Source organism: Balaenoptera physalus (assembly GCF_965194825.1).
Source record: "Balaenoptera physalus genome assembly, chromosome: 10".
NCBI classification, from domain to species: domain Eukaryota; kingdom Metazoa; phylum Chordata; class Mammalia; order Artiodactyla; family Balaenopteridae; genus Balaenoptera; species Balaenoptera physalus.
This window is the reverse complement of record NC_138889.1, coordinates 9,003,178-9,012,414: the sequence shown is the minus strand read 5'-3', so window position 1 is coordinate 9,012,414 and position 9,237 is coordinate 9,003,178.

Here is a 9,237-nt window from a genome sequence, read left to right as displayed (position 1 = left end):
GGGAGTCTGCCTGCCAATGCAGGGCACACGGGTTCGAGCCCTGGTCTGGGAAGATCCCACGTGCCGCGGAGCAACTGGGCCCGTGAGCCACAGCTACTGAGCCTGCGCGTCTGGAGCCTGTGCTCTGCCACAAGAGAGGCCGTGACGGTGAGAGGCCCGCGCACTGCGATAAAGAGTGGCCCCCGCTCACCGCAACTAGAGAGGGCCCTCGCACAGAGACGAAGACCCAACACAGCCATAAATAAATATATAAATAAATAAATAAATAAATAAATAAATTCATTCATTAAAAAAAAAAAAAAGAAGACAACAATGATAATCGTAAGTTGCAGGTATCAAAAGCAGTACTCTTGTATGCATTATATCTTTTTACTCTCACAGCTCTGTGAGGGAGGTACTATTATTATTCCCATATTATAGATGAGGGAACTAAAGCCTAGAGAGGTATAATAGGTTCCCAAAACTGTGGCAGTAGATTTCCACCCAGACGATCTGTCTCCAAAGTTCACAATACTCTCTCCAATCCAAAAGTTACTTATTGGAGCAAGAATAGACAAACATTCTCTGTAAGGACCAGAGAGTAAACATTTTAGGCTTTGTGAGCCATACAGTCTCTTATAACTATTCAACTCTGTCATTTGTAGCAAAAAGCAGCCACAGAAAATAGGTGAATAAATGAGCATGGCTGTGTTCTAACAAAACTTTATTCATGGACACTAAAATTTGAATTTCATATAGTTTTCATATGTTATAAAATACTATTCTTCTTTTGAATTTTCCAACCTTTGAAAAAGGTTTTTTAAAGGGTCTTGTTGTTTTTGTTTTTTGAGGACGCAGAAAACCCGAAGATGAAGGCACAGCTGACATTTGAAAGCATTTATCCGTTTCCATTTAATTGTTTGTTCGTTTTCAATGTTCCCTCATGTTGTGGCATGTAAACAAAGAAGAACAGAGAGCATTGCTCACCAGCCGGTTCCTCAAGAGTTAAGTTGTAACCCACTGCGGTGCTGACCGAGGTGCACTCTGAGAGGAAATTAAGATGATAACAGATGGAGCACCCTGTGCTGTGGACACGCAGGCCCCTTAGATAGTTATATACCTCAGGAAGAATTTTAATGACACTAGATTCTTGTACCTTCCCATACATAGGAAAAACACTAAAATCGTTAACTTGAGATACGTGTTCTTTGTGACTAGCAGTAATCTTTCACCAAGATGTATGCTTGGATACACATATTCCCTAGCCAAAAATCATATAAACTGGCTTCTCCTCTGCCTCTTTTATGTAATTTCCTCAGAGTTACTGAGAGGATGTCACCCAGGCTATAGTCCTCAGTAAGTCCCTGAATAAAACAAACTCACAACTCTTATGTTGTACATTTTTCTTTAAGTAGACAAGTATGTATCAGTACATCATTTCTTTTTATTGCCGAATAGTATTCCATTGTGTGGATAGACCATATTTTGTTAGTCCAGTCAGCAGTTAACACACATTTGGGTTTTTTCCACATTTTGCCTATTATGGATTATGCTACTATGAACACCTGTGTGCAAATTTTTGTGTCAGCTTGTTTTTAATTCTCTTTGGTATATATTGTCAATGAAAAAATTAATCGATAGTCAATCCAAGAAAGAAATGGGGAATTTTATTCAACCCAACCTGAGGATTATAACCCAGGAAACACTTTCAGAAATCTCCAAGAACTGTTCCACCCATTAGAGGTCAAAGCACAGTTATATACGTTTTTGAGACAACAGATTATATATCAAAGTGACACATGGATAGTTTACATAGTCCAGATCTGCACTTACAAGGCAAGTAGTGGGTCATCGTGACCCCTTACAGGATTGAGAAAGGAATATTGTCTCCTAAGGAGTTACCTAGCTGGTGCTAGGAGAAAATTGATGTTTTCGGTCAAGCAGGTATTCCTGTGTCTTCTAAGGAGTTCTGGCTAATGTATAATGTGGATGCACAATGCACAGTAAAGAGGGGTAGTGGCCCAAATGGATAGAGACAGAATCTTATGTTTAAAAATTTTCTTGTTCTGCCTTAAAAATATTTTTATTTCACCAATTCCTGGGTATGAAATTGCTATGTCATATGGTAATTCATTGTTTAACTTTCTAATAGAAAGTTAAAAGAACTGCCAAAGTGTTATCCAAAGTGGCTACACCATTTTATATTCCTATGATGTATGGGGGTTCCAAGGTAGTTTTGATTTGCATTTCACTGATGACTTCTCTTTTCTTCCTAAAACATGGCTTAATTGCTTCCAATGTCTCCTTCATCTTCTCTTTGTCAACATGCTTATGAGTGAGAGCCCAGCAAGACATAGGGCAAGAGAATCATGGCTGGGATCAGTTTGTCTGGCAAATATGGAACCTAAACAACTGACTAGAGGCTCTTTGGGACTATTAACGGATTAATAGATTATTAAGACTATATATTGTCTTCTACAATCATCTCTCTTTCTTCTGGACCCACTGGCCCCCAACCCAATCAGCCCTTCAATCAGTTTCCATGTACTAGTTCCATGTCTCTTCCTTCCATAAAAAATTACACCGAAAACCCTGATATTTGACACAGAGAGAAAACATTAGGAGGTAAAATATGTGCTCAGCACAGGGAGGGAGGAATGGAAGGGGGTTTAGAAGCAGAGCTGAGAGGGATTCGTTTTTATCATTTGGTGGCTCAAGCCAAACACAGACATATATGGGTAACAGGAGGATCTTCATCTGTTCATAAGCACAGATCTAACCTCTCCCTCCACTGAGGACTTTAGTGAGAACATGTAGATCAAGCATCTTCCCAAGTGGGGGGATAGAGAAGGGTCCCTGAGTTTAACCAGTGGAGAACTATATACAAATAGACCCAGATGTTGGAGCTGGTCTTAATATTCTTTTTTTTTTTAATTTTAATTTTTAAATTGAAGTATAGTTGATTTACAATGTTTCAGGTATACAGAAAAGTGATTCAGTTATACATGTACATATTCTTTTTCAGATTCATTTCCATTATAGGTTATTACAAGATATTGAATATAGTTTCCTGAGCTATACATTAGGTCCTTGTTGTTTATATATTTTATATATAGTAGTTTGTATCTTGTTAATCCCATATTCCAAATTTATCCCTCCCCTCTTTTCCCTTTGGTAACCATAAGTTTGTTTTCTATATCTGTGAGTCTGTTTCTGTTTTGTAAATAAGTTCATTTGTATCACTTTTTGGATTCCACATATAAGTGATATCATATATTTGTCTTTGTCTGACTTACTTCACTTAGTATGATAATCTCTAGGTCTATCCATGTTGCTGCAAATGCATTATTTCATTCCTTTTTTATGGCTGAGTAATATTCCATTATACATATATACACCACATCCTCTTTATACATTCTTCTGTCAATGGACGTTTAGGTTGCTTCCATGTCTTGGTTATTGTAAATAGTGTTGTTATGAACATTGGGGTGCATGTATCTTTGAGTTAAATTCACCTTTGAACAATGTTATCAAGTCCTACTGAAATGAGGTTTAGACTCCTCAAAGCAGTACATTTCCTTAGTGTTCATCCTCTCCGCAGAGGCTACTTACATGGAAAACAAATTGTAGGACAAAGGGAAAAGGGAGAAGAAGAGGAATTGGGATGGGACCTGCACCCCGGGGAGGGAGGTCTGAAAGAGGAAAAGTTCCCTCACCCTGGGAACCTCCTTCACTGGCTGGGAGTTATGCCAGGACAGATAAGGAGATTCAGAGGCTTGAGAGGAGAGTGTAGGAGCTGGCCTGCAGTCCCACAGGGTAGAGAGAGACCAGTATAGACAGTCCTGGCCACAACACCACACATCCCAGCCTGAGATGTACGCCTGCTGGTGTGCGCAGTGGTTGGGTGCTGAAACTGGGGGATCAGTGGACAGACATAGGGAGAGGACTCAGGTTGGTTGCACAGACACAGTTCATAGGGACTGGAGTGCAGTTGGGCTGCAACTGGGGGCACATGCAGGATGGCATGTGTGTCCTCCATAGGAATCCCATGTCAACACAGGAAGGGAGGGACATGGGTCTGTCATAGCAGCCTCATTATCAGCATGCTTACAGTGGAGGAAAGACTCTGGCAGCTGTGGGTTCTGTGAACTTTGTGGGCACATGTGGAGGCAGGGCTGAAATCTGAGCCCATTACCACCAATCCTACTGCAGGTGCTGGGACACAGCTCTGGTGGGTTCTTGCTCTGGTGGGTGTTGGGACCAGGACTGCACATGCATGCCTGAGGGCCATTTGAGCTGATTAACTGTAGGCTCAGGGGACACAGTACCAGTGAGTTTTCACACCAGCAGCTTTGTGAGCACACATACATGCTTAAGGGTGCTCCAAGCCAATTACTGGAGCTCCCATGTGGAGGCAGCCCCTGATGGCAGTGCCAGCAACAGTGATCTTTGTGGGCATGCACACTAGGTGGCAGGCAGCATCACAGAATCACAGGTCCCAGTGAACAGCTCTTGCAGAAGAACACTCAGTGGCTCCTTTCCTAGAGGGAGCAATCCAGTCCCACCTATCTCACTGTGCAGCTTAGAACCAGATCTGGGAGCTTCTACTCCAACAAGTGGGGAGCAGACCCTGCCCCCTAAAGGGCTATGACAACCACAGATCAAAGAGGAGATCCTGACCAACATCTAGTGCAGACTCTGGTCACCAAAACACCAGACACACCCCCTATCAAGGGACCAACAGCCAGCACACTCTGAGCAAAGATATGGCAGGCATCCATACCAAAAACACTCCTGCACCAAAAATATTGTACTCTTACATGCTACACAGGGTCTCTCCCTCATATAACACCTTCAAGTCCACAGTAGATAACTGTTTCTCCTAAATTAATAGAGTCAGAGAAATACAGTAAAAAAAAAAAAACAAAAAAAACAAAAAAAAAAAAAACCAGAGGAACTACTCCCAGTTAAAAGAAATCTCCTGAAAGAAAAAAACAGTAAAACAGACCTCTCCAGTCTATCAGACTCCTAGTTCAAAAAGAACATAATAAAATGCTAAAGGAATTAGAAAGGGCTATTGATAGAAAAGTGGATCACTGTAACAGGGAACTAGAACTATAAAGAGGAGCCGATCAATATTAGACAACTCAATTGCTGAGATGAAAACCAAGCTAAAAGCAATAAATAGCAAACTAAATAGTGCAGGAGAACAAATAAGTGATCTGGAAGATAGAATGATGGAAATCACCCAATCAGAAAAGCAGACAGAAAGACAAATTAAAAAAAAAAAAAAGCAGCATACAAGATCTATGGAATAATATAAAGCATGCCAACCCATGCTTAATAGGGATTCCAGAAGGAGAAGAAAGAGAAAAGAGGATCAAAAATGTATTTGCAGAAATCATGGCTGAAAACGTGTGAAACCAAAAGAGGGAAATAGATATCCAGGTAGAGGAAGCACAGAGAGTCCCAAACAAGATGAACCCAAACAGACCTACACCAAGACATATCATAATTAAAATGACAAAATTTAAAGATAGAGGGTTCTAAAGGCAGTAGGAGAAAAACAGAGAGTTAGTTACAAGGGAACCCCCATAAGGCTATCAGCTGATTTCTATACAGAAATGTTGCAGGCCAGAAGAGTGACAAGATATATTTAATGCCCTGAAAGGGAAAAAACCTGTAAGCTAGGATACTATACCCAGCAAGATTATCATTTAGAATAGAAGGAGAGAGAAAAAATTTCTCAGACAAGCAAAGACTAGAAGAATACAGCAATACTATACCTGTCCTAAAAGAAATATTGAAAGTTCTTCTCTAAATGGAAAAGAAGCAAGAATCTATAGGAAAGGGAAAATCACGATAGGAAAGGCAAGTTTATAAAAGGATTGAAGATCACTTATATAAGCCATTATATAGATTAAGAAACAATCGAATATTTTGTGAAAGTGATTATAACTATTAGGAAGAGCAAAAGGATAAACATAAAGATGTAAAATAGGACATAAAAATCACAAAATGGGGCAGGAGAGTAGTAAGAAAATGTAGACCTTTAAGAATGTGTTTGAGCTTATGTGGCTATCAGTCTAAAACAAGTAAATATAGTTATGGGTTAACATACTTGAAATCCACATACCCACAAACCAAAAACATACAATAGACTCACAAAACCAAGGAACTCAAGTGTAATAAAAAAGAAAATCAACACATCACAAAAGGAAAAACAAAAAGCAGAAAAAAGGAACAAAGATTAAATAGAGATTCAACTGGAAAACAAGGTTTAAAATGGCAATAAATACATATTTATCAATAATTCCTTTAAATGTCAATGGACTAAATGCTCTGATCAAAAGACAGAGTGGCAGATTGGATAGTGAAACAAGAACCTACAATATGCTGCCTACAGGAAACCCACTTCAGGGCAAAAGACACATATAGATTGAAAGCAAGGGGGTGGAAAAACTATTTCATGCAAATGGAAATGACAAGAAAGTGGGGGTAGCAATACTCATATCAGACAAAATACACTTTAAAACAAAGGCCATAAAGAAAGACAAAGGAGGACACTATTATAATGATAAAAGGATCAATACAAGAAGAGGATATCATACACGTTAACATATATGCACCCAACATTGGAGCACCTAAACACACAAAACAAATACTAAGAGAGGTAAAGGGGCAAATTGATGGAAAGACAATAATAGTAGGAGACTTTAACACCCCACCCAGTGACATCAATGGACAGATCTTCCAGACAGAAAATCTGTAAGGCAACAGAGATCCTGAATGATACAATAGAACAGTTAGACTTAATTGATATGTACAGGACACTACATTAAAAAAACAAAAAAACCACAACAGAATACGCATTCTTTTCAAGTGCACATGGAACATGCTCTAGAATAGACCACATAGTAGGGCACAAAACAAGACTCAACAAATTTAAGAGGATAGAAGTTATTTCTAGCATCTTCTCTGCCTACAATGTCATGAAACTAGAAATCAACCACAGAAAGAGAAACTAGAAAGAAAACAATCACATGGACACTAAACAATATGCTACTAAAAAACCAATGGGTCAACAATGAAATCAAAGAGGAAATCAAAAATACTTCAAGACAAATGACAATGAAACACAGCCATACAAAACCTATGGGATGCAGCAAAAGCAGTCCTAAGAGGGAAGTTCATAACGATACAGGCTTTCCTCAAAAAAACAAGAAAAATTCCAGATAAACAACCTAACTTAACGACCTAGAAAAATTAGAGCAAACAAAACCTAAAGTCATCAGAAGGAAGGAAATAATAAAGATCAGAGAGGAAATAAATAAAATAGAGATTAAAAAAACTAGAAAAAAATCAATAACACCAAGAGCTGGTGTGTTTTTATTTTTTACATTTCTTGTTTTCAAAATTTTTAATTTTTAAAAATTTTTATACAATTTTTAAAAGTTACTTTCCATTTACAGTTATTACAAAATATTGACTATATTCCCCATTTTGTACAATACAGCCTTGAGTCTATCTTACACCCAATAGTTTGTACCTCCCTCTCCGACACCCCTGTATTGCCTCTCCTCCCCTCCCCACTGGTAACCACTAGTTTATTCTCTATATCTGTGAGTCTGTTTCTTTTTTTGTTATATTCACTAGATTGTTGTATTTTTCAGATTCCACATACAAGTGATATCACACAGTATTTGTCTTTCACTGTCTGACTTACTTCACTTAGCATAAAATACTCCAAGTCCATCCATGTTGCTATAGATGGCAAAATTTCATTCTTTTTTTAATAGCTGAGTAGTAGTCCATTGTATATATATTTCACAGCTTCTTTATCGATTCATCTATTGATGGACACTTAGGTTGCTTCTATATCATGGCAGTTGTAAATAATGCTGCTATGAACATAAGGGTGCATGTATCTTTTCAAATTACTGTTTTTTGTGTTTTTTGTTTGTTTTGGATATATACTGAGGAGGGCAATTGCTGGGTCATATGGTAGATCTATTTTTAGTTTTCTGAGAAACCTCCATACCGTTTTCCACAGTGGCTGCACTAACTTATATTCCCACCAGTGGTGCAATATTTGTTATCTGTGGTTTTTGGTTTGTGTGTTGTTGTTTTTTTTTTAACCACTCTGCATGGCTTGTGGGATCTTAGTTCCCTGACCAGGGATTGAACCTGGGCCCTTAGCTCAGCAGTGAAAGCACAGAGTCCTAACCACTGGACAGCCAGGGAATTCCCAATTTGTGTTCTTTTTGATGATATCCATTTTGACAGGTGTGAGGTGATATATCATTGTGGTTTTGATTTGCATTTCCCTGGTGATTAGCAATGTTGATCATCCTCTCATGTGCCTGTTGGTCAACTGCATTTCCTCTATTCAGTTCTTCTGCCCATTTTTCAATTGCTTTTTTTTTTTTTTTGATGTTGAGCTGTATGAGCTGTTTATATATGTTGGATATTAATCCCTTATTGGTCATATCATTTGCAAATATTTTCTCCCATTCAGTAGGTTGTTTTTTCATTTCATTGGTGGTTTCCTTTGCTGTGCAAAAGCTTTTAAGTTTATTTAGGTCCCATTTATTTATTTTTGCTTTTGTTTCCTTTACCCTAGGAGACAGGGCCATAAAATTATTGCTGTGATTTATGTCCAAGAGTGTTCTGCCTATGTTTTCATCTAGGAGTTTTATAGTATCCCATCTTAGATTTAGGTCTTTAATCCATTTTGAGGTTTTTTTCTTTCTTTCTTTCTTTTTTTGTATATGGTGTTAGAGAATGTTCTAATTTCATTCTTTTACACGTAGCTGTCCAGTTTTCCCAACACCACTTATTGAAGAGACTGTCCTTTCTTCATTGTATATTCCTACCACCTGTCATACCAAAACCAGACAAAGACACTACCAAAAAAGAAAATTACAGGCCAATATCCTTGATAAATATAGATGCAAAAATCCTCAACAAAATAACAGCAAACCAAATCCAACAACATGTAAAAAGGATCATACACCATGATCAAGTTGAATTCATTCCAGAGTCACAAGGGTGGTTCAACATATGTAAATCAATCAATGTGATATACCACCTCAACAAAGGAAAAGACAAAAACCACATGATCATCTCAATAGATGCAGAAAAAGCATTTGAGAAATTCAACATTCATTCATGATAAAAAAAACTCTTTTCAAAGTAGGTATAGAGGGAACATTTCATAACATAATAAAAGCCATTTATGACAAACCCACAGCCAAT